We start from the raw sequence: 25,199 nt of genomic DNA, 5'->3' as shown, positions 1-25,199 counted from the left end.
AGAGGCCAAATTCGTCAAAAAACGAACCCAAAAAAACCCAAATTCCTCTGCCACCGCAGGACATATTTAACCAAAATTGAAAGCACACATACTAACTAAAATAATTCAACACATATTGGTCCCTCAGCAGCCGACCACTGTCGTCATCAGGGAAGATTGCCGGATTGTCCCAGTCCATGGCTGGTGAAGGCCCCACAATATATGCTTGTGCTTTGTTAAATATTAGTCAGGGACCATACCATTCTGCAGAATGTTCTTGTATTTGATTTTGACCTGCTGCCATGTCCGTTTTGGCCCGTTCATGTTTAATACACACACACACACACACACACACACACACACACACACACACACACACACACACACACACACACACACACACACACACACACACACACACACACACATTTAATGGAGTCACACTGCAAAAAAATTACTTGGTATTTTTGTCTTGTTTTCAGTAAAAATATCCAAAAATGTATCATAGCTTTATACAGTGTGATGGAGTTACTTTACACAATTTCACTCATATCTGCAGTGCATTTCAATAAAAAATTTAACCGTTTCATAATTACAGTACAACTGCATTTTTGGAGATGTGAATTAAATATTTGAATTGTAATTGTGATGTTTCAGCGGAGCGGTGAGTGTGTAATTGTGCACTACTTACGCATTCAGGCGGTCTGCAATACTTTGCCACGCTTTTTCTCTTTGCTTTATCACATTGGCGGTGTTGCCTTTCTTCTTAATTATATCTTTTACCTCCTCGTATGCCTCCATGAGGATTTGTGCTTCCGACGGGGAAAAGTACGCGGCTCTAGTTGCCATGGTAAATCAGTTAATCTGTGATCTGTGGCGGGGTCTATTTGAGTGAGCCGTGAGCGCGCACCTATCCAGGATTGGTTTCACCTGGCTTAATGAATCCGTGTCTGCTCATCCTGGCTTGGTCTTTGTGCAACCAATTAAGCCTGGACGCACATGTTTTGGCTTCATTGAGCTCAGCTGAGTCATTTATCCCGGATGTCTTAATTCTACTTTTGTGCAACAGGCCCCAGGTTGTCCTTCCTGTTTTGTTTTCTTCCGTTTTGTTCCTAATAAATATAACCCTGAACTCCTCGGTTGTTGTGGTTTACTGGATATTGCTACACTGACGTATGCCACTAATGATGAATGTTTCAGAATAGAGAAACTTTACACAGAACTCTATGGAGAAAATGTTAAGGACACATTCATTTCAATGTATGAAAAAGACTCATATAGTTTGTTTTTTAAAATCATTAAGCTCCAGAGAAAGAGTACAGTACACAAGCTATTCAATAGCCCAGGTTCTTGCGACATTCCTTGTAGACACTCTTTGCAAGGGCGGGAGGGGTTGTTAGGAGACTTGCCCTTTCATCAAAATGGCGTCAGACTCATGTATACTGTACCTACAGCGCCCCCTGGTGGCCAACATGTAAACATTTGGCCATTTCTACCCACTTAGCAGCTAAACGATTTGCCAAATCGGAGTGTGTTAATCGCATACACAGTTTATCAAGTTTTACAGCGGGTGCAGCGAAATGTTTATGTCACTAGCTTCTGACAATGCAGTCAAACAAGTACACAAATAATTCAATTGTGAAATAAACACAAAAAGACACCAGAAACCAACAACGGCGGGAACGGATCCAATTAACAATCCAAATAGCACTGTAGCAGCAATCAAAATGCAATCTATACATATGTACACGGGGGAAATTTGCACAAGATATAGTACAACCGATTTGTACAGCAGTAGATATATCAGAGTGAGCTACAGTACGTCGAGAATCCAGCATAAAAATAAACATGAACTAACTCAAATACAATGTACAGTAGTATTAGAATGAGCTATGTCGAGGGGATACAGTCTTTAAATAGCTACACGGACCGAGTTCATCTTGCAACTTTATTGACCTTTCCTTTCAACATTTGCACTCCCATGTATACCCTACACACACTCCCTGTCACTCCAACGCAAATCTACCTCCATCTCTCCATTATCCCTGCACATGAACATATGGTATTGAAATGAAAATATTTCCTGTATGTGTGTGCGTATGATCGCTTGCGTGTGTGTTTTGTATGAGTGAGTGTGCATCACCTGGTAGACGACTGGTGATGGCTGTTCAACAGTCTGATGACCTGTTACTATCACTAGGCCCTGAACTTAGTGATGAGCTTGGGAGGGCACTATGGCGTTAAAAGCTGCGCTGCAGTCGATTAACAGCATTTCTCATATAGGTGTTCCTATTGTCCATGTGAGATAGGGCGGTGTGCAGCGCAGTGCGTCGGGTGTGTTCCTTGACTAGCCTTTCAAAAGCACTTCATGATGACAGAGTGCTACAGGGCGATTGTCATTTAGTTCAGTTAGCTTGCTTAGGTACAGGAACAAAGGTGGCCATCTTGAAGTAAGCGGGGACGACAACAGACTGGGAAAGGGAGAGGTTGAGAATGTCCGTAAACACTCCAGCCAGCTGGTCTGCGCATGCTCAGAGAACACGGCTTGGGGCCGTGTGGGGCCCATGTCGGCGGCTCGGTGTTGTTTTCCTCGAAGAGGGGGGGGGGGGGGGGGGGGGGGGGGGGGGGGAATTTAAAAAAAGTGTTTTGCTTGTCTGGGAGTGAGGCGTCGGTGTCCACGATTGTCTGAAGTCCCTGCCACATGCATATTGTGTCTGAGACATAGTAGAATGTGTTTGTGAAATTCCAGGAGAATTTCTTACATTTTCTTTGTTAAAGTACCTGGCTACAATGAATGTGGCCTCAGGATATTCGGTTTCTGATTTGTTCAAAGTCCAGTGTAATTCCTTGAGTGCCAGCATAGTGTCAGCTTGTGCGGAATATTCCAGGTCAGGGGAACAGAAACTCTTGAGGGTTGGTACATTCCTACAATCACACCATGGGTTGTTTATCATGAAACACGCTCTTCTGCTTTTAGCTTGATCAAGCACCTCCACTGTCAACAAAGTCTCTGTAAGGCAGAGTAAGTCACAGTCCCTCGTATCGCTCTGGTAGGAGATCTGGTAGGAGAGTTTTATTGTCCAGAGACTGTACATTAGCAAGTAGTATACTAGAGAGCGAAGGGTGGTTTGCCCTTTTCCTTAAAAATCGGACAAGAACTCCAGCTCACCTTCCTCTTTTTTGGCGGTATCGTTTTGGAAAAAAGGCTTCCGTGATGAATGGAACTGGGGCTCCCGAGTGGCACAACGGTCTAAGGCACTGCTCTCAGTGCTAGAGGCATCACTACAGACCCTGGTTCGACTCCAGGCTGCATTACAACCGGCCGTGATTGGGAGTCACACAGGGTGGTGTAGAATTGGCCCAGCGTCATCCAGGTTAGGCAGTCATTGTAAATCAGATTTTCTTCTTAACCTTTTATTTAACTAGGCAAGTCAGTTAACTAAAAACTGCTTCGGGTAGTCCAGACAAAGGATCCAGCTCCGTAAAGTGGTGACTAATCTTCGATCTGATGTCCAGAAGTGCTTGTCGGTCATATTCAATTGTACTAGAAACTTTCTGATCAAATAATGTAAAAAAAGAACACAAAAATAAACAATGATTGCAAAGTTCCCTGGGAGCTAAGCAACATTGTCGGCACCATCTTGACAATGAACTTGTCACTCAACATTGTGTGAAACCTGGCTTGCCAGACTAGCAGTAATTCAGAGTAACCCAATAATTGATGCAAGCTTTGCTTCAACTCAAACCCACAAGCACTCCAACAACAAAACTTGATCCCAGTCTTCAAAACAACCAGCATCCCAAGATGTCCTTCGCTCGATGAAGATGGTACCACACACACACAGAAATATAACTCTTTTCATTCTATTTATAAAAGGCACCACTTACGACAGACTTCCCACATCTCCACTCCATATGCTAATTTTTGAATGACAACAAGCAGGGCGAAGGAAGAAAATCTTTGTTTTGGCTGAAATTGGGGAGCTGTTGGCAGCACGAGCTGGGAGAAAAGTGAGGAGCGCCAGCTATTAGGCTATTTCTGTAGCGCATGAGTAAGGCGACGACCTAATCCGCACCCACATGTCAGCCGAGTCATTCATTGTGTGCTGGCGGTAAACTGCCATTAACTGGTACAGACACACGTGCCCTCAGCGCAGACACTAATTGTGGTGTTTTAACTCTATTCTGGTGTTCTCTCTGGTTAAGTCTATGGCGGAGTGGCGCTCTTTCGTTCATTTAACTGCAGTCGGCTTGACTGCCGAGAGCAGCATCTCCCATTTAGACACCCGTCTGCCCACAGCCATCTGTAGCTAGCAGCATTTATGGCTGGAGCTCCGTGTGTGTGTTTGTGTGCGTGTGTACATGCATGTGCGTGCCTGTAATCAGAGTGCTCCCTGTGGACCACGATACATCCAAATGCTAGAATGCAAATGGGGATAGCCTACAACACTTTAATACATACAAGTATTTCCAATGAGTTTGCCACTAGCAAGTACTGACATTTTGTGTATTTGTGAAATGACTAGATACCCTGGCAGCAGTGGTGTAAAGTACTTAAGTAGTACTTGAAAGTATTTTCTACTGAAGTTGTTATTTTTTGGGGGGGAGGGGGGGGGGGGGAGGGGGTATGTATATTTTACATTCCTAAAGAAAATAATGTACTTTTTATTCCATACATTTTCCTTGACACCCAAAAGTGCTCGTTACATTTTGAATGCTTAGCAGGACAGGAAAAATGTCCAATTCACACACTTATCAAGAGAACATCCCTGGTCCTCCCTACTGCCCCTGATCTGGCGGACTCACTAAAAAAAAATTATTTGTTTGTAAATGATGTCTGAGTGTTGAGTGTGCCCCTGGCTATCTGTACATTTAAATATCTAAAATTGTGCCGTCTGGTTTGCTTAATGCAAGGAATTTTTAATTATTGATACTTAAGTATATTTGAGCAACTGCATTTACTTGTTATACTTTAGTATATTTAAAATCAAATACTTTCAGACTTTTACTTATGTAGTATTTTACTGAGTGACTGACTTGAGTAATATTCTATAAAAAAAAGGTACTCAAGTATGACAATTGGAGTACTTTTTCCTTCACTGACTGGCAGCCAATAAACATCCCTCACTCTGAAACAGTGGAGATATATGATAAACAGAAATGGATGACCGGTCTACCCAAAGCCATATATTTATCTGATATGCCTCTACCCTTCCTCAGCTTGAATATATGCATGCTTTACCATATAAAGTATTCACTCGTTTTACTTTTTACACATTTTGCTGTGTTACAAATGTGGGATTTGTCATTATTTGTCAAAGAGCTACACAAAATACTCTAATGTCAAATTGGAAGGCAAATTCTAACATTTGTCAAAAAAAAAAAAAAAAAAAAAGACTATTAAAAAAAGAGTATTATCTTGATTATACTGTAGAAGTATTCAACCCCGAGTGACTATTATAAAATCACCTTTGGCCATGATTACAGATGTGAGTCTTTCTGGGTAAGCCTAAGAGCTTTCCACACCTGGGCTGTGCAACATTTGCCCATTATTCTTTTGAAAAATTTGGTCAAATTGGTTGTTGACCATTGCTTAAAAAACATTTTCAAGTATTGCCATAGATTTTCAAGCAGATTTAAGTCAAAACTAACTCAGCCACTCAGGGACATTCAAAGTCTTCTTGGTAAGCAACTCCAGTGTCCTATAGATTTGGCCTAGTGTTTCAGCTTATTGTTCTGCTGAATGGTAAATTCAGACATCTCCCAGTGTCTGGTGGAAAGCAGATTTTGCCTGTGCTTAGCTCCATACCGTTTCATTTTTTGACCTGAAAAATTCCCCCCGTCCTTAGCAACTACAAGCATACCCATAACATGATACAGCCACCACTATACTTGAAAATATGGAGAGCTGTACTCAGTAATGTGTTGTATTGGATTTTTAAATGAAAAACCTCCCTGGTCTTTGTGGTTGAATTTCATTTCACGACTGAGGGACCTTACATATAATTGCATGTGTGGGGTACAGAGATGAGGTAGTCATTCAAAAATCATGTCAGAAACACTAATTGTGCACAGACTGCACACAGTCCATGCAACTTATTATGGAACTTTAAGCACATTTTTACTCCTGAACTAATTTAGGCTTGCCATAACAATGGGATTGAATACTTATTGACTGAAGACATTTCAGCGTTTCATTTTTTAACACACATTTGCAAACATTTCGAAAAACTAAATTCCACTTTGACATTACAGGGTATTGTGTGTAGGCCAGTGAGACAACCTCAATTTCAATCCATTTTAAATTCAGGCTGGAACAACAACAACAACAACAAATTCAAGGGGTGTGAGTGAATACATTCGGAAGGCACTGCACATTCACCCGGAGTTGCTTTGACATTTGTCAATGTCTGACGATTTACTCCGGGCATCAACTGACGTCGATTCCCTAAGAGGCATTCATTCTGGCAGACAAAAACAGGCCGACTTACTCATCACCCCTGGATGAACGGCGACCGCTAATCAAAACCTACATCGACTCACTCAGGGAAGCAGTCCACAGTCGGTCAGATAGTGACACCAAGAAAGGCTCCAATCACAGAGTGGCCAGATGAGATTCATGCCATCTGCCAGTTCTAACAAAACAGCTAAGTGAGACAGAGACGCAAGCATGTGCACACAGAGACAAGGACACAGGCATGCGCACACAGACAACGTCGGTGACAAGCATGCCAACACAAACACATTATCTCATCGCGCATCTTTAAGTCGTTGCAAAGAGTCTGATCTCTGTTTCGGGGTTCCTCGTCAAGTCATCGGTCCATAGTTCTTCTAAAAGTGAACACAACACAAAAGCCGAGTCGGAGACAACCACCCCCCCCCCCCCCCCCCCCCCTGACTTAATTAAAACAAATTCACTTCTGCTTTCTCTCGCTCTCTTTTCCCTGTTCATTCTCTAGAAGGCTGAGCCTGGCTCTCTCTCCAGACTCTCCAGGCCTCCCACAAGCTGCAATACACACATACATTATGGATTGATTACTTCATCAAATAAAAAACAGGGCATCTTGTGATAAACTGCAGGGATACTTTTCATCGTTGATGAGGCCTATCTGATGAATAGTTTAACGAGGGAACTATAGCAGGGCCTGTTTAGTGCTGACAAAGTTTTCACAGCAAGCGGGAAGACTGCAGAAGGGAGTAAGACCGATCGGAGACTCAACGTAATCACTTAGCGAATGCGTTTTTTGTTTATCGTCAGACCGTTTGTTTATCCTCCACATCCAACCCACTCTGTTCACCATCTGCGCAGAGCAAGAGAGTATGTGCATGATCTAGGATCAGTTAAGCCTTCTGTATCATCATGTACAACGAGTGTACAAAAACTGCTCTTTCCATGACAGACTGACCAGGTGAATTCCGGCTGAAAGCTACGGTCCCTTATCGGATGTCACCTGTTGACTCCACATCAAATGGGGGAGACCGGTTAAAGAAAGAATTTTACGCCTCGAGACACGGGTTGTGTATGTGTGCCACTCAGAGGGCGAATGAGCAAGACAAAAAAACAAGTGTAAGTGCATTTGAACAGGGTACGGGAGCAGGTGCCAGGCTTTGAGTGTCAAGAACTACAGCGGTACTGTTTTTTTTCTCTCCTTTTCTTCACGCTCAACAGTTTCTCGTGTGTGTCGAGAATGGTCCAACCACCCCAAAAGGACATCCAGCCAACTTGACAACTGCGGGGCCAGCATCCCTGTTCCGGTGGACTAAAAGAGTGCAACTCAATATTAGGAAGGTGTTCCTAACGTGTGTACACAGTGTATACGATTATATGGACAGGTGGGAACCTGAGCCTGGATAAGCATTCCTACTGTGAGATGCTTTGTGGATAAGGGCCCAGTCACCCCGTCCCACATAACCTTATTCATTATGAACTAAATTAAGAAGAAAAAAACACATCCTAAATCTTTACTCCTACCTTGAAAAGCTTTATGAATACAGGCCCGGAAGTCTCCAACTCTATGGACGTCCCGGTGTTGCTTCTTCCTCGACACAGCTTGCATGTACCCTCCAGAGATGTGGGCCTACCAAAATCCTACAGAGGGGTAAAACCAGTAACTGCAGACAAGAGTTCACTTCTGATCTTCTACAAATCTACAGCTGGTACATGTCATGTTCCTCTACATATTGGACTCGGTTCCCTGTTCTGGCACAATAGTGTCCTATTGGAAGACGCACACAGTGTTGGCCCCGCCAGCATTTTCGTCGCGACAAATATGTACTTATCAGGCACTGCAGACAAGACATTTCTTGGGTTTTTGAGCTGGCCCTTCTGTGATCCAACGCTGAGTGCCAAGCACTGGAGCGCCTCGACTGCCGATGCAGCTGGGAACTCATTCTAATAATAATCCATTGGATCCAAAGCATTTCCCAGTTTCCCACAGTGTTGGGTATCTTACTGCAGTGTGTGCTATCTGTAAACCATTCTAGCTGAGACTGAGATATGCAGATCATAAGTGGTATGGATCGGTATTGACAGACCTGGAAGCACATTTGCACACAGCGAGTGACCTTGATCTCATTACAAACAATGTTCACATGAGACGATCCCAGTGTTGAGTTCTCAGATAACCAGAAGTTGTTGCACTACATGCATGCATGCTGCCTATTGATTGTAACCTAAAATATATATATTTTTTTAAAACACGGCTCTGATGATGTAGGTCAAGATGGCGGAGAAAAACCCCCAAACATGAATCAGCACAAGCATGCTTTCATGTTCGCTGTCATGCTTTGAATGCATAGGCATACTTCTCACGATTGTCGGTCTGTGCATAACGTATGCGTTTCGTTCAGCTGCCGTCTGAGCACACTTTGTATCCCTTTGGACACAAACGAAACTGTCCCTGTGCTAAACTTCCAGCGGCATCCTTGTAATTTCCCACAATTAAGCGGAATAGATTGCAGGGGACACGTTTATCTATAATGATAATCTCTAGCTCCATTTCGCTGCATCCCAGCTCTGAAGCAGAGGACAGGAGAGGTGCAGAGAGCTGATTGGGCCGACACAAACAGCATCCGAGCGTCACCTGGTAGTCGTGTTAGCAAGCTGGGCGCCACCATTAGATTATTACCATCAAGCCCTTCCCCGGTGATGCTGTACCCCCAGTTCCCATCTCTACGGCTGTCTGCCAGCCATTTTCAAGGGAGATTTTGTGAGTGTGGAAAACAATCTAGCACTTCACTTAGAGGGTGTCTATGTTATCAGTTTAAAATAATAAATAATAATAAATAAAAAGAGGGTGAATGTGTGAAAATAATACATGGTAATTATTTCTGACTCAAAGTACATTTAATACCCAAGAGGGAAATAGCTAGTGATTCTGTTTGTGTAGCTTTTACGGTCTGACAGAATGAGGTTATGACTGTGTAGTCAGGAAATGTTTGGGAGGGTTCTCTTTGACAATATCAGCGTTGGAGCTCTGGCCTAACGGACAACCACCAAGTCCATGTCAGTCACCCAAGCCCCAAAACTCTCACGTTCCCCTGCACGCTATTTGACCAACCCAAAGAACTAGATTTCCAAACATACACACGTCCATAAGCATTTTGTTTTTCAGAGCAGTCCGAAAGTCATCATCTCTAAAGTCAAACTTTTAAAAATCAGGTCACAAGTCTTTTTTGGGGGGGGGGGGGGGGGGCACGCCTTATCATAACTGTAACGACTTATCGCCCTAACCTTTCTCTGTCACTTTCATCCGTGGCCTCTTGTTCTGCGCTTCCTATGAATAAGTCATCGGGGCCTTTGGCTTATTGCGCATCGTTCCGCCGCCTCCGTGGCCCCTGTAAACCAACTGAAGTGTTTATGGGAGATAAGAGGCGGTGGAGGTTGCACACCCAATAACGCCTTTTATCATCCCACGTTCTGCAGCGATGTACATTCGACGAGAGAGCCCATACTGAAGATGAATCCTTTAATTAGAGGAGTTTGTGGACCCGACATCAGAGGCATAATGGGAGGGGGGGGGGGGGGGGATAAAAAAAACAGCCATTGAAAAGGGCAGCATCTGCGGGATCTCTCGTTGGCCTTGTCTGGCGCTGTGCTGTGTCTGCCGGCGTCGATGGCGAGATAGGAGCCCTGTAACCTCAAAGCAATATCTGTAAAAAAAAATCATTTTTAGAGAAGCATTGTAAGCTTTTCTGCAACGCTTGAATGCCACGGGTTGTCTAGACTATTTAGAATAGATTTGTTCAGTTCATTGATTTTCTTGAGCTTCATCTGTGCAAGTCATGTCTACATTATCGGTTGAATTACTGCCAAAGTCATTAATTTACTCTGCTCGGATTTCCCGTAAGTCTAACACTACCCATGGAGCAGAAAAGTCTAAGTCTAACACTACCCATGGAGCAGAAAAGTCTAAGTCTAACACTACCCATGGAGCAGAAAAGGCTTACCAATATTACACATGTTCAAGGTTACTCTTGACATGAATGTGCCTTATTGGTCATGGTGACCATACGGAGGGAAACAGATGAAATGACAACAGCAAATCCCGTCGCAAATCCTCCGATTTTGAGCACACAAACACATCTACCAAGCCTTAGATTACATAGACAATGGTCATCACCATACTTCGACCAGACAGGCACACTCCAACATCCTGAATATAAAACACCTAGCACAAAACATCCTCTACCTCTGGCCAGTGCACACCACACCGTCCCTCTTGACATCCTATGATACTTAACCTTTGACAATATTCAACGGCAATTTTAAAAGGTTAGCATCACAAGGCCATTCTGTTCCTACTCCATAAAAATGTTACCTTTTCAGACCTCTGAATAGGAAGTAGTTGAACATTTAATTAGCCAAGCAGACATGTGCCAAAATACTCAGATAATGACTGCCGCTCCTATTCCCAGTCATCTGAATAATCATTGGTGAAAAAAAAAAAAATGGAATTAATTACTCACTCTCCCAGACTGAGGAAGAGCGATTGTGGCCTCGATTGCATAATTTACCAAACTCCATAATTATCTCCACTCCACAGTGAATATGTAGTAGTCAAGGGGACTCGCATACAGTTCCTGTTTGTCCCTTTGACTGCTCAAAATGTGAATATCGCCTGTAGAAGACAACATGACCAAAAAAAAAAAAAAACATGTTATGAGGGATTAATTGGCTTTGATTTCCACATAACCATCCCAATGTTGTTGTTTTTTTTTTTTTTACACCTACAGTGTATGAGTAAATCGTCAAGTAGCCATATGCCCCATATAACAGCCCGATGTTCAAACAAGTTCAGATATAGTATCACAGGACTAAAACAATAGGAAAGACAGTAATAGCCCAGTGGGAACTGGGGAAAAGGGATGATGCGACCCCCTTCCTTGAATCTCCTATAAACCCCAAAATGAACCATTCTGCATCACAAGCAAGCGCCAAAGCTCTATTGGTGTTTAACAAAGATTAGCTTTAAATTGATGATTAACCTTTGTAATCCTATGTGCACATTGAGAATAGCTCCACTTGTCTCTTGCAAGAGCCACACTAAAGAGCTGCAATATTGTTCGGGGAAAATTGAGGCTCAGCGAGCCAATGAGGAAGCAGCGTTATCTGTAAAAATGGCGCTCCGGCGGATAATGAAGACAAATCTCCAGAACGGAGAGTCCTCTTAATGAATCACAACAGAATCATTTCTCTCTCGCATTGGGCATCTTTTAATAAAAGCTCTACGTCCAATACATCCCATGACAATATTGCGGCCCTTATCTCACCAGGGAGCAGAATTAACATCGGGGAATGAACGCCTGCCATTGCTTATGCGGCTGTATTAAGGACTAAATCGGACATTAAACGAGTCATTTCTTCATATTTAACTCAGACTGGGAAGGTAATGGTTTAATTTGCCGGGCAATGACTGTCCCCCGTGGATTAGGCTTTGCATTCGATCACATCCTTCTGCCTACCACTGCTACGTTGTGTATATCGGCTCCCTCTCGTATACAATTTACTGGACCACATCCCGTATACACTTCTGAAATGATCAAATATAGCACAAGTGGTGGGGAGAAAAAAGCATAGCTCAAAGGCTAAGACGGCGCTGTCCATACAGACCCAAAGCAACGGACTTGACTCGTTCAGGTCCACGGAAAGCACCAAGTCAAGATTTTTTTTAGACTGTCACTCTGGCAAAGGGTAGACCATTTTAAAGCCACACCGAGATACTTCACAGGATACCTTTCATAACCTGTGCACCTCACCGCTATCAACAGGTGTCTCTTTAGATGCCACTGCCTTGGGCCCCATCCTGACCACCTTGTGTGCCCATGACCCTTTAACCCCTCTGGTACCCAGCCTACTACTCAAACCATCTCCATACAAGTTGAATTACCCATACATGTTTATATCCGAGGCCTTTATACAGCCCTATTTGGCTTCAGCGATATCATTGTGCTGCTTCTTTCTGCCCATATTCCCAATGGCACCTTGTCACTGTCACTAACCCATACTACACCACGATATGGAGTTCAATGGCAGGGCACAAACAATGAACTACAAGCCATTCATAAGAGCACGGCATGCATGTGGCTTGCCCTGAAGTTGATTGACCTTTTCACCTACATAAACCTCAGTGCTTATAAATAGCAAGTTTCAGTCCAACTCAAATCTTTTGCTCATTACAAAATGTCAAATGCCACTCCTGGTGCCATGTGAGAACCAGTAGAGTTGACATTGACCTTTTGCTATAATTTGTTGTTCTTTTAAAATGATTTTATTAAGTGCCAACAAAACCCCCTAAAACTTTTGATAAAAGCCCCTGCTGAATTACAAAGCTACCTCCGATTTCCATTTAAGAAATGAGTGACAGCAGCTTGATCTTCACCTAACAGTTGCTATGACTACACCTCACACATGCATAATATGGGCATAAAGTGGCCCCTAAACGGGGTCCCTCCTAAATCACCTTGTCAAGGCGCCCAGACAAACAAATGCCCTTACCCTAAAAAACATTTGAGAAATGCCTCTGTGCTGAGCCTCAGTCAATTAAACATATTTAAATAAAAAACAACTTCCGTAAATGATTTCTTAAAAATATTCTGAGGGCCAAGAGAGACAGAACATTGGCATACTTTATATACACGAGAAGAAGAAAAGTATTTACAAATGAACGAACTTACAGCATCCATCACAAGGGTAAAGTATGTCTGGTGTCTACTCTGTAACACACACACACATACACACTTCATGAACAAATGACATTGACACATAAGACCTGAACTCTGCCGAAATCCAAACACCCCCCCCCCCCCCCCACTCTCAAAACTCGCTCTCCCCCTAATGTGGCAGAAATGACATAGCAAGGCTGCAACACGAAAAAGCCTGTATGCGACACAATACCCAATAACGAGGGATCTGCTTGACATGTACCTACTCATCTGACAGAGGAGATAGGGAGGGAACAAAAGGTAATGAATAAATTAGCTGCCAGTCATCAACAAGGGGAATGATACATCTACTTCATAACACACGGAAATGATGGCGTCTGCAGAGCTCAGAATCCCTGATGAAAAAAAATTACCCAGAAAATACATTCTGAATTAGATGTCAGAGCCTCTTCCCCATCTACAAGCGCCCTCACCCACTCCCTCTATCCCTTTATCCCATTATTCCAAAATGACAGCAAATTGAGCAGAACAAAGCCCATCGTCTGGTAGCATGGATCGTAGAATGCATCTAGGAAAACCTCATCAAAATCCATGTGCCTTTAACAAGGCTTTCCTCGGGCAAGACCACAGACGCTGGGCTTTTGAGGCAACAGCGTGGCGGCTCCCGAGCAACAAGAGACGAAAGACGGCGACAGTATCAACACTGCTTTTTCATATGGGGTTTCCTGGTTACTGGTGCGAAGGCAGGCGAGCCGGCAGAGTGGGATCAGGCAAAGTGGGATCAGCCAGAGAGACATAGACTAAGTAGCAATACGCTCCGCGCAAAACCCTGCCGTTCTCATGAATAATGGAATGCTGTACAAATATGTAAATCTGGGCATTAGCCTAGTTATTCCCCTGTACTGTAACTAACAGTGACTTGTCTATTATGAGCCGCCTATTGGAAGGAGGAAAGAAGGCCTGACAGCTAACTTCACAGTCTCCACAGTCACTAGCTAACTCGCGTCCCCCCCCCAAAAAAAGGGACAGAACAGCAGGAGAAGTGGCTACATGCTACGGTTACGCAGCACTAGATCGCCAAAGACGCAAACAATTGGCACTGTGGGTTCCGCCCCCACACTAAATTGCCGTGCTACTTAAAGTAACAATTGCACAGGTAGGATTTGGAAGCCTATAAGATAGCGGGAATGAGCATGAAGTTGTCGCTAATCGCCCGATTCTTCTCAAAGGCTGGTATGAAGTGGTGATTAGTAATAAGCACATGAAGGTTCTACAGGCAGGCAGAAAATAGGCCACTGTACTGTATAACATTGCCATCATAATGTAAGCCTATGATGAACACTCCCTGTTGAATATAGACCTACAATTATGTGGTAGTCATCAACAAGGACCCACCAGTAGTACAGGTTGTTACTGGGTCCATGAGAGGTTGAAATCACAGGCCACATGAGGCTACTGCCACGTTCAGCACAGGCCAGAAGCACAATGAATGAGTCACCATGCTTCTACGATGAGCGACATAATTATTAGCGTCAATCGAAGTCAATTGTTGAGGACATATACGACTGCTCAGATTTGAAAGAGAACCTGACATGCAATACCTGCCCTCTCACCATGGCAACAGAACAAGCCACACCCCAGCCTCATATCCCTCCAGCATTCAAATATCCCTAAATAGCCAAATCAGGAAGATAGGCCTGCGTTTAACTGGAGAATATTAACTCCAGATTTTAGGGTTTGGAGATTGAATCTGGCACACATTACTGTTGAAAACACTTGATTTCATGATAGATACTCCACTTCCTGAGGGAGAATACAAAAGATTTTCTCCCATACATTTTTGGGCGAATACATTTACATGTTTACAAAAAAAAATAAAAACTGTGCCATTCCTTCCACTGGTACAGTTATTATTTTAATTCAGCAAACACAGCCTCATTTAATATTAATACCAATCTTGTGTTGTCTTTCATTGGTGTTGAAGAAAACTTGAAAAATATCATTTAGATCCAGTGAAATGTAATACAGTAACATGGAATACATCAAATGAAACCCTGGAGTTAATTTTAGTACACCAGAGATGCTTTCACTCACAATCTCCCCCTCTTTCTCTGCAGTGCTGGATATTTGGTGGGAGTAGCTACTCCACTGCCTTATTTTGCCATTGCTTGCTTCTGCATTAGTCTGTAGACTGCATTTGGCCAAACATGTATTCATGTGACTTCCTGACACTGTGGGATTTAGAATGTACCTCATGTGTTGGTAGGCCGGATCACACTAACATCCTGTTTTTAATAACTGAATTCCAAATAGACCCTAGCCCATCCCCTAGGCACTCCTGTAGATCTAAAAGAATTGGATAGGTGTAAGCAACAAGAGTGCCTAGGGGTCCATTTGGAATTCAGCATCTGAATCAGTCACCCTCCAGCTATTCTCCGTACTAACCCATCCCCAATTCCCTTTGCTCTCTGCTCAACCCTGCATGCCCCGTCCTTGGCTACTATAGAAGAAAAAAAGAAAGCCAACAAACAAACGTGACAATGATTCTGCTGCAGACAAACAATGAACCATTCATGGTAATCAGTGAAGTACGAAAATAACGAGCTGAGCCCGACCCTCCATCCTGAGTGGTTGTCCATGAGGCGAAACCTTGTCTTCTCAGACCTGCTCAAGCTCAGTGTGCTACTAACAACCCGCTCGCAATGGTTCCATTACAATACCTTGTAGGTTATGCTTCAGCCACAAGCTAGAACTGTTCTTTAGTCTAATCTAAGCAGCGATCTAAACTTTATTAGGCATGGTGGAATTACAGGGACAGCCCTGCACACAGGACTGGATGCCAGATGTGTTTAATCTCACACTGAAGACTTAAAATATATATATATATATATATATATATAATTATTTTTTTTATCTTTCCAAAATCAAACTGCATTCATTCGTCTATACCACCCACACTATTCTAATTACAGGCGAATGAGACAACCCATGGCAATAATGAATAAGTCTAGCCCTGTCATAAGTGATATAGGAAGCTCCTGGCTCATCTTAAAGGAAAACTCGACACCATCTATATTTTGGTTTACAGTCACTAAATGTTTTGCATGTCAGCAGAATAACTGATGCGGTGCAATCTCTCATTGAAGCCCCCTCGACCAACCACCTAGAGAAAAATGATAAAGTCCCCCAAGTCCCAATATTCATGAACTGAAATAGGCAGCAGGAACGGAGCTCTCACACAGGGCAATAAAGTTGATGGAAAGATCACACCACCGCCGTAAACGCAGCACACGGCCGCACAGGTGCACTCACGCCCTTCTGAGAACACAGCCCATTGTTCTCGTGAAATCCACACCTAGTTTGTATGACTCGCTCACTCCAGTTTCATCAAAGACTTACATATTATGTTAAAATAGAGGAACTGTGGACGCTGTGGACGCCCCAGCAAGAGATGTACTGTTACGGATTGTAGGCTAGCCTAGCACCTTTAACATCCATGGCCATTGTATGTTATGTTCAGAGTAAAACTGGCTCTGGCAGCCAAAACACCCAAATACTCCATCGAAATGTGAATGAATTCTCAATTGTGATTTGGTTCCAGAAACATAAAGCTCTCTACTTTCATAACACGCCAGAATCATTTTACAAGTTGTAACAGAATTATCGACAGCGAGAATGAGTGGTGCTCGTCCAGAAACTATTGAGGCCTGGACAAATATATTTGCCTCTAAAGAATAAGCTCAGCTAAAGCACAACACGTACAAATAAAACTATCTATACAAGCACCCGTCTAAAGTCCAGACTCACCTACTCCTTCCAGAGTTATTCTTTACAATGCAGAATAATAGTGAAGATGTCAAAATTGTAAAATAACACATATGGAATCATGTTGTAACCAAAAAAAAAAAAAGTGTTAAACAAATCAAAATATATTGTAGATTCTTCATAGTAGTCACACTTTGCCTTGATGACAGCTTTACATACTTGGCATTCTCTCAACCAGCTTCATGAGGAAAGCTTTTCCAACAGTCTTGAAGGAGTTCCCATTTACGCTGAGCACTTGTTGGCTGCTTTTCCTTCACTCTGCGGTCCAACTCATCCCAAACCATCTCAATTGGGTTGAGGTCGGGTGATTGTGGAGGCCAGGTCATCTGAGGCATCACTCTCCTTCTTGGTCAAATAGCCCTTACACAGCCTGGAGGTGTGTTGGGTCATTGTCCTGTTGAAAAACAAAATGACAGTGGGACTAAGCCCAAACCAGATGAGATGGCATATCGCTGCAGAATGCAGTGCTAGCCATGCTGATTAAGTGTGCCTTGAATTCTAAATAAATCACAGACAGTGTCACCAGTAAAGCACCCCAACACCATCACACATTCACGGTGGGAACTACACATGCAGAGATCATCTGTTCACCTACTCTGAGTCTCACAAAGACATGGCGGTTGGAACAAAAAATCTCAGATCTCCACCGGTCTAATGTCCATTGCTAATGTTTCTGGGCCCAAGCAAGTCTTCTTATTATTGGTAGTGGTTTCTTTGCAGCAATATGACCACGAAGGCCTGATTCACGCAGTCCCCTCTGAACAGCTGATGTTGAGATGTGTCTGTTACTTGAACTCTGAAGCATTTATTTGGGATGCAATTTCTGAGGCTGGTAACTAACTTATCCTCTGCAGCAGAGGTAACTCTGGCTCTTCCTTTCCTGTGGAGGTCCTCATTAGAGCCAGTTTCATCATAGCGCTTGATAGTTTTTGTAACTGCATTTCAAACTTGAAATTTTCCGTATTGAAGGACCTTCATGTCTTAAAGTAATGATGGACAGTCGTTTTTCTTTGCCTATTTGAGCTGTTCTTGCCATAATATGGATTTGGTCTTTTAACAAATAGAGCTATCTTCTGTATACCACCGTTACTTTGTCACAACACAATTGATTGGCTCAAATGCATTATTAAGGAAAGAAATTTAACAAGTTGACTTTTAACAAGGCACACCTGTTAATTGAAATGCATTCCAGGTGACTACCTCATGAAGCTGGTTGAGAGAATGCCAAGTGTGCAAAGCTGTCATCAAGGCAAAGGGTGGCTACTTTGAAGAATCTCAAACATAAAATATATTTTGATTTGTTTAACACGTTTTTTTAACACTTCAAATTAGTGGATTCCGCTATTTCAGCCACACCCGTTGCTGACAGGTGTATAAAATCGAGCACACGACCCATACGATTTCAGTGACTTTCAACATGGCACCGTCATAGGATGCCACCTTTCCAACAAGTCAGTTCATCAGATTTCTACCCTGCTAGAGCTGCCCCGACCAACTGTAAGTGCTGTTATAGTGAAGTGGAAACTTATAGGAGCAACAATGGCTCAGCCGTGAAGTGGTAGGCCACACAAGCTCACAGAACAGGACCGCAGAGGGCTGAAGCGTGTAAAAAAAATAGTCTGTCCTCAGTTGCAACACTCACTACCGAGTTTGAAATTGCCTCTGGAAGCAACGTCAGCACAAGAACTGTTCGTTGGGAGCTTTACGAAATGGGTTTCCATGGCCGAGCAGCCGCACACAAGCCTAAGATCACCATGCACAATGCCAAGTGTTGGCTGGAGTGGTGTAAAGCTCGCCACCATTGGACTCTTGAGCAGAGGAAACTTGTTCTCTGGAGTGACCAATCACGCCTCATCATCTGGCAGTCGGACAGATGAATCTGGGTTTGGCGGATGCCAGGAGAACGCTGCCTGCCTCAATGTATAGTGCCAACTGTGAAGTTTGGTGGAGGAGGAATAATGGTCTGGGGCTGTTTTTCGTGGTTTGGGCTAGGCCCCTTAACGGCAGGTAGCCCAGTGGTTAGAGCGTTGGGCCAGTAACCGAAAGGTTGCTGGATCAAATCCCCGAGCTGACAAGATAGAAATCTGTTGTTCTGCCTGAGCAAGGCAGTTAACCCACTGTTCCCCGGGCGCCGAAGACGTGGATGTCGATTATGGCATCCCTCCACACCTCTGATTAAGAGGGGTTGGGATAAATGTGGAAGACAACTGACTAGGTATCAGCCTTCTCCATTTACAATGACATGCTAGACGATTCTGTGCTTCCAACTTTGTGGAAACAGTTTCCTATATCAGCAGAACAATGCCCCCTGTGCACAAAGCAAGATCCATACAGAATTGGTTTGTTGAGAGCGGTGTGGAAGAACTTGACTGGCCTGCACATAGCCCTGACCTCAACCCCATCAAACACCTTTGGGATGAATTGGAACGCCTACTGTGAGCCAGGCCTAATTGCCCGACCTCACAAATGCTCGTGGCTGAATGGAAGCAAGTCCCCACAGCAATGTTCAAACATCTAGTGGAAAGCCTTCCCAGAAGAGTGGAGGCTGTTGTAGCAGCAAAGGCGAAAAAAACTCAATATTAAAGCCCATGATTTTGGAATGAGATGTTTGATGAGCAGGTGTCCACATACTTCTGGCCATGTAGTGTAAATACATACATTCAACAAAAATATAAAACACAAAGAGTGAGAGTGCTGGTTTCATGTGCTGACATAACAGATCCCAGAAATGTTACGTGTACAAAAAAACTATTTCTCAAATATTGTGCACAAATTTGTTTACATCCCTGTTATTGAACATTCTATCCTTTGTCAAGATAATCCATCCACCTGACAGGTGTGGCATATCAAGAAGCTGATTAAACAGCATGTTTACACAGGTGCACCTTATGCTGGGGACAGTAAAAGGCCACTCTAAAATATGCAGTTTTGTCAAAACACAATGCCAAAGATGTCTCAAGTTGAGGGAGAGTGCAACTGGCATGCTGACTGCAGGAATGTCCACCAGAGCTGTTGCCAGAGAATTTCATGTTAATTTCTCTACCATAAGCCGCCTCCAATGTAATTTTTGATTATTTGGCATTACGTCCAACGGCGCTCACAACCGTAGACCACATGTAACCACACTAGCCCAGGACCTCCACATCCGGCTTCTTCACCTGCAGGATTGTCAGAGACCAGCAAACCGGACAGCTGATGAAACTGTGGGTTTGCACAAGCTAAGAATTTTTGCACAAACTGTCAGAAACCTTCTCAGGGAAGCTCATCTGCATGCTAGTCGTCCTCAACAGGGTCTTGACCTGAATGCAGGTCGGTGTCGTAACCGGCTTCAGTTGGCAAATGCTCACCTTCGATGGCCACTGGCACTCTGGAGAAGTGTGTTCTTCACAGATGAAACCCGGTTTCAACTGTACTGGGCAGATCACCAGGATGGAAGCTGAAAATGTCCCAGTTCTTCTATGGCCTGCATACTCACCAGACACGTCATCCATTGAACATGTTTGGGATGCTCTTGATCGACACTGTTTTCTAGTTCCTGCCAATATCCAGCAACTTCGCACAGCCATTGAAGAGGAGTGGAGCAACATTCTACAGGCCACAATCAACAGCTGGATCAATTCTATGTGAAGCAGATGTGTCACGCTGCATGAGGAAAATTGTGGTCAGGCCAGATACTGACTGGTTCTGATCGACGCCCCTAGATTTTTTTATTTTTAAAGGTATCTGTGACCAACAGATGGATATTTGTATTCCCAGGCACGTGGAATCCATAGATTTGGTTCTAATACATGTATTTCAATTGACTGATGTTCTTATATTAACTGTAACTCAGTAACAACGTTGTCACCAAAAAAAGATTCTCCAAATGGAAAATGTACACTCAATGTGCACTGTTATAACAGAGTTGCAGCCAACAGTATATTCCAGTTACAACAGAGCTATATAGCTAATTAGAACAGCTGGGCGCCTCTCTCTTCCAAGCCATCAGGTAACCTTTTGTTTTTAGAAAATTATTTCTCAATGATATGAAAGTAAAGTTCCAAAGGTTTTCTAAACTGTATTGCAAGCTATGATTATTGTGCAGACAGAGCGTTGGGACTGTTGTAGGCTATACGTTGGCTCTGCCCTCAGCAATGCTTAAATTGAGAACCCAATAATAGGCTTTTTGGGTGGAGAGCTGCTGCTGCCCGGGAACGACGACTGATTTATGCAATTAAACCGCAATCATTTGGAATGCTCAATCGCTGACACAGACATTGCCATTTACCACTTAATGCCCAATTATCAGTGTGGTTATAGCAGCGTCAACGTAAAAACGAATTTGGGGTGTTAAAAGTTTAACTCCATTGTTCTTTGAGGCGAAAATGATCTAAAGGTCTCAGTTTATGTCAACGTGTATTTAATACAACCACCCTTATCTTATCTAGGAAGCCAATGTCCACTACCAATTATTAAAGTTACACTGTATCCTATATGCACGACTAGATACGTTTAAATACAATAGCCTAGATTTAAAAAATAGTTCATGCGCATTAATAATGTAGGGAAGGATAGTACTTTAATATTAATATAGAATGGATATGTTAATATAGAATATTAGGTTTGTAAACAGGTTATGATAGAAGATCAACATTTATCTGGTTTGAATATACTGTAGGTAATAGATCGAATGTCATCCCGAATTTTCCAACGAGGAATGAGGGTAGATTACAAGAATATGACTACATATTTCCCAAATAACTCGGAAATACATTGATCTGGAACTACTCACGACTTATCCAAAAGCAAGAAGGAATTCTATTTCAGAATGCAATCACAGATCATTCAACCTGCGTCCCAATTCCTGTCGCAAATGAAGAGAGGGATATTAGACTGGAAGGCACGAAAAAGTAGACTACCCTAGACCTAGGAGACAAAATCTAGTTACCTTGCATGAGGTCGGCGATAGTGATGGAATCTCCGAGAGACATCGGTCTGGCTCGAGTTCAGTCACAGATGAACCAACGGATTGCACTTTTACACCAGCAGCTGACTACAAGAGCCTAAAACTGTCGTCCTTTATCCCTCACAGAAATACACTCAGAGCATCAGCCACTCTCATCACTAATTAATTTGAAGGAGGACATTAGGGAAACTGAGCCCCGTTTTTTTCAGAGCTTGTTTTGACTCAATCCCTCGAAACAGACATGCAAACCCCACTCCATCGGAACGTGGTGAGATTTGTGAGGAGCGCTGCCTTGCGTAGCACTGTGGGAGGAGTCGTGTCAGGTGACCAGGTAAATTTCTGCGGTACTAAAGGTGCTATTTAAAAAATTTTAAAAAATCATAAATTAATCATTTAGTTTACTATTAGGAGCGCTTAATGTGAACTCATATATTATTGTAGGCTACTTAATTATGGGCATCTACAGATTTTAGCTACGTTTTGCACTTCCAATTCAAGTGAATATGCATGTTATTTATGTTATACACTGCAGGTTAGTATGCCGGGAGCATCATTGATCAAATTGCACCTCTGATAAACAAAATGTGATTCTGAGAACAATTTTGAATGACTCATCAAGCATACATTAATACATTAAGTGCTGAGATGTTTAGGAAATTATTAATCCCTTCTCAATTGATAGTGAACATGTCTCCTTTGAAAACATCTGTAAACTCTTTCAATAGAAGAGATCAAACAAGCCTCGAGGCTATCGCCTGCTATTATACAAGCCTTTCCTCCAGTGCAGCGACTTCCAATTGACAGCCCATTCACCATAGACACGGAAGGTGTACGCCACCTTCATCTCCGTTCACTATAGTAACTTGAACCTACAAAAAAAACATGTGTCATAATAGTTGGCTAGCCCTGCTGCCTCCTCTGAGACAAATAGAGGGCAAACAGGGGGCACATCTATATTTCAGCAGTCCTATGCCAAAGAGAGAGAGAGAGAGAGAGCGAGAGAGAGAGAGAGAGAGAGAGAAAGAGAGAGAGAGAGAGAGAGAGAGAGAGAGAGAGAGAGAGAGAGAGAGAGAGAGAGAAAATACTCCACATGAGTATTTGATTTGTTAAAAATGCATTCTGTTTGTAAGGCTAAAGACAGGAGCTCCAGACAGACCTCTCTGAGCTCTGACACTGCAAAGGGAAACGCCTGGATGCAACCACTGGATAATAGTGAGAGCAGTAAGCTATGTGCAGACTTTGATAAAGACATCAAGTGAAATGTTCTTTTGAGCAGTGGTGATTTGCACAGACACCTCTCTGGGTCCAGGGGATTCAGCTAAAAGGTGGCTTCCCGAGCTGTGAAAAAATATGTATTGCTCACTCCCATGGTGACACTTTTCAAGGTGAATTTCAAAGGAAATTAGACTGATTTCAAAGATAATAATTGAAAAGTAATTATCTTTGAAATCAGTCTAATTTCCTTCACGTAAGCTCTGAGTGTTAATCATTGTGTTATCTGATCGCATGAGTTTTTGTGTGCGTGTCTTTGTCGTGTGGTGGTGCTACTGTAATCACCTTCCGCAGCAGAGCAGGGCGACAGTAGGAGCGTTGGCCTGTCCTTGGACTCCAGCTGATACATTTTGAATTTCGCAAAAACGTTAGGCAGTTTCAGAATAGTCTTAGGAACACTTACACTTATATTAATACTGTTCCATCGAAATACTGTATGAGAAGGTAAAGATGCCCTAGCGGCTGAAAGAACCTCTTCAGGTATGTGTTTAGGCTTTTAGGTCGACTATGATTTCCTGAACAGTTATTTTGTTTGTGACATGGCTGCATCACTCTACTGACTCCATGACAAACGTGACATTGTTACACGCCCGTTAATGTCAACAAGTGGGTAAATGGTGACGAGGTTTCATAGCGATGGCTGTGAGCTCATCTGGTTCCATTGACAGTCGGCAGACACACTTCAAGAACCTGACCACTGACCCCCTTGGTTGCTGTTTAATCCTTGAGCTCAATCCTATTTTCTAAATGTCGTTTTTTTTTTTTTAGTTTGTGAGCTGCCTTTAAGCCTCTGAAATCAAATTTGAGGTTAATTTTTAAAAAATGTACGGAGAACATTTTCATAGTATAGTCTCATCACCATGTCTTGTCAAATAATGAGGGAAGTGTGCCTCGTGTTTATAGAACAGCAGATCCCATTCGGTCATCAGAACTGATACTGTTAGCCAGAGTTGAGTTAGTTTGAATTTCTCCCAGGTTGTAAGAAATGGAAAATCCCAAATCACAAGAGAGGGACCCTCTCGTATTTGAGGGTTATCAGTTGAATGTGAAAAGGAAAGCTGTTTTATTCATTCCATATCTCCACGCCATACTTACAGGGGAACTCAAAACTCCTTTTACTAGCTCTTTACCTCTTTTGCACAAATTGCAAGCAGGCTTACTTTAAATTTCTTATCAGCCCCCAAAAAATGATTTAATGAGTGCTTCAACTTAAATTGGAGCCCTGGCTAAATATTCATTCATGTTTTAGAGATTAAACACATGTGGGAGGTGTTGTCCAAAATAAATCCTTATCATGCTAACATTCGGATGTAGCATGTCTCATTCCCATCCAATGCAGGCACTTAAAAAAATAATATTTGCCGTTGCAGTTTCATCATAAAGAATAGCGCTAACCCTGAGCCAGTATTATCTACATCACATGTTTGTTGGAGAGGATCCCAATGTTAATACTGTTAAATGTGGGTTAAATAGGGTAAGCCTCCTCTCAACAAACGTGGGACTAGTTCAAGGCTAGGGCAGGGCTATTCTCAATAGTTTCAAGTCTCATTAGTCGTACGGGATATGCTTGGTGTACATCATCCAACGAAATGCTTACTTGAAGGTTTCTCGTCGACCATGCAACAACAATAAGCATAGTTAAAAACAAGAATATGTACATAAAGTAATTGGCTCAGTAGAATAGAATAAACGTGTGACTTTATGATGAAACTTTGCAACTGCTAATACTATTGCATTAGCTGCATTGAATAGGAATAGTCATCCCACTTCCCAATGTTAGTGTGATGAGAATTTTGTGGGTAACACAAAAAAGGTACACCAATCGATCAATCAAATGCATTTTTATAAAGTTCCTTTACATCAGCAGTTGTCACAGTTGCTTTACAAATCAACTCAAAACAAGGCATTTTGACTTCATTGTCTTAACCCTTTACACTTGTGGGAATGGGCTAAATTGAAATGTTTCTTACAGAGGAAATGTGAAAAGCATTAGCTTAAGCATCATAGCAATTGA

General features: G+C 42.7%; 1 protein-coding gene across 2 annotated transcripts in view; it reads right to left on the bottom strand.

Annotated features, from left to right (window-relative positions):
* The window catches only part of LOC110526778 (heparan sulfate glucosamine 3-O-sulfotransferase 1-like), a 33,304-nt gene extending 11,076 nt beyond the window's left edge, over positions 1-22,228 (bottom strand). The window contains exons 1-2 of one of the 2 annotated variants that reach the window (XM_021607977.2): positions 21,896-22,228; positions 7,952-8,068 (exon numbers count right to left, since the gene is read on the bottom strand). The gene's annotated coding sequence lies outside the window, so the exon portion shown is untranslated. The remainder of the gene's footprint in view (positions 1-7,951; positions 8,069-21,895) is intronic. The other variant, XM_021607970.2, reaches the window with a different exon arrangement.
* Positions 22,229-25,199: the final 2,971 nt, after the last annotated feature.

The sequence above is a fragment of the Oncorhynchus mykiss genome, chromosome 1 (genome assembly GCF_013265735.2).
Source record: "Oncorhynchus mykiss isolate Arlee chromosome 1, USDA_OmykA_1.1, whole genome shotgun sequence".
Taxonomy (NCBI): Eukaryota; Metazoa; Chordata; class Actinopteri; order Salmoniformes; family Salmonidae; genus Oncorhynchus; species Oncorhynchus mykiss.
Note: the sequence above shows the minus strand (reverse complement) of the source record. Positions and strands in the feature narration are given on the sequence as shown.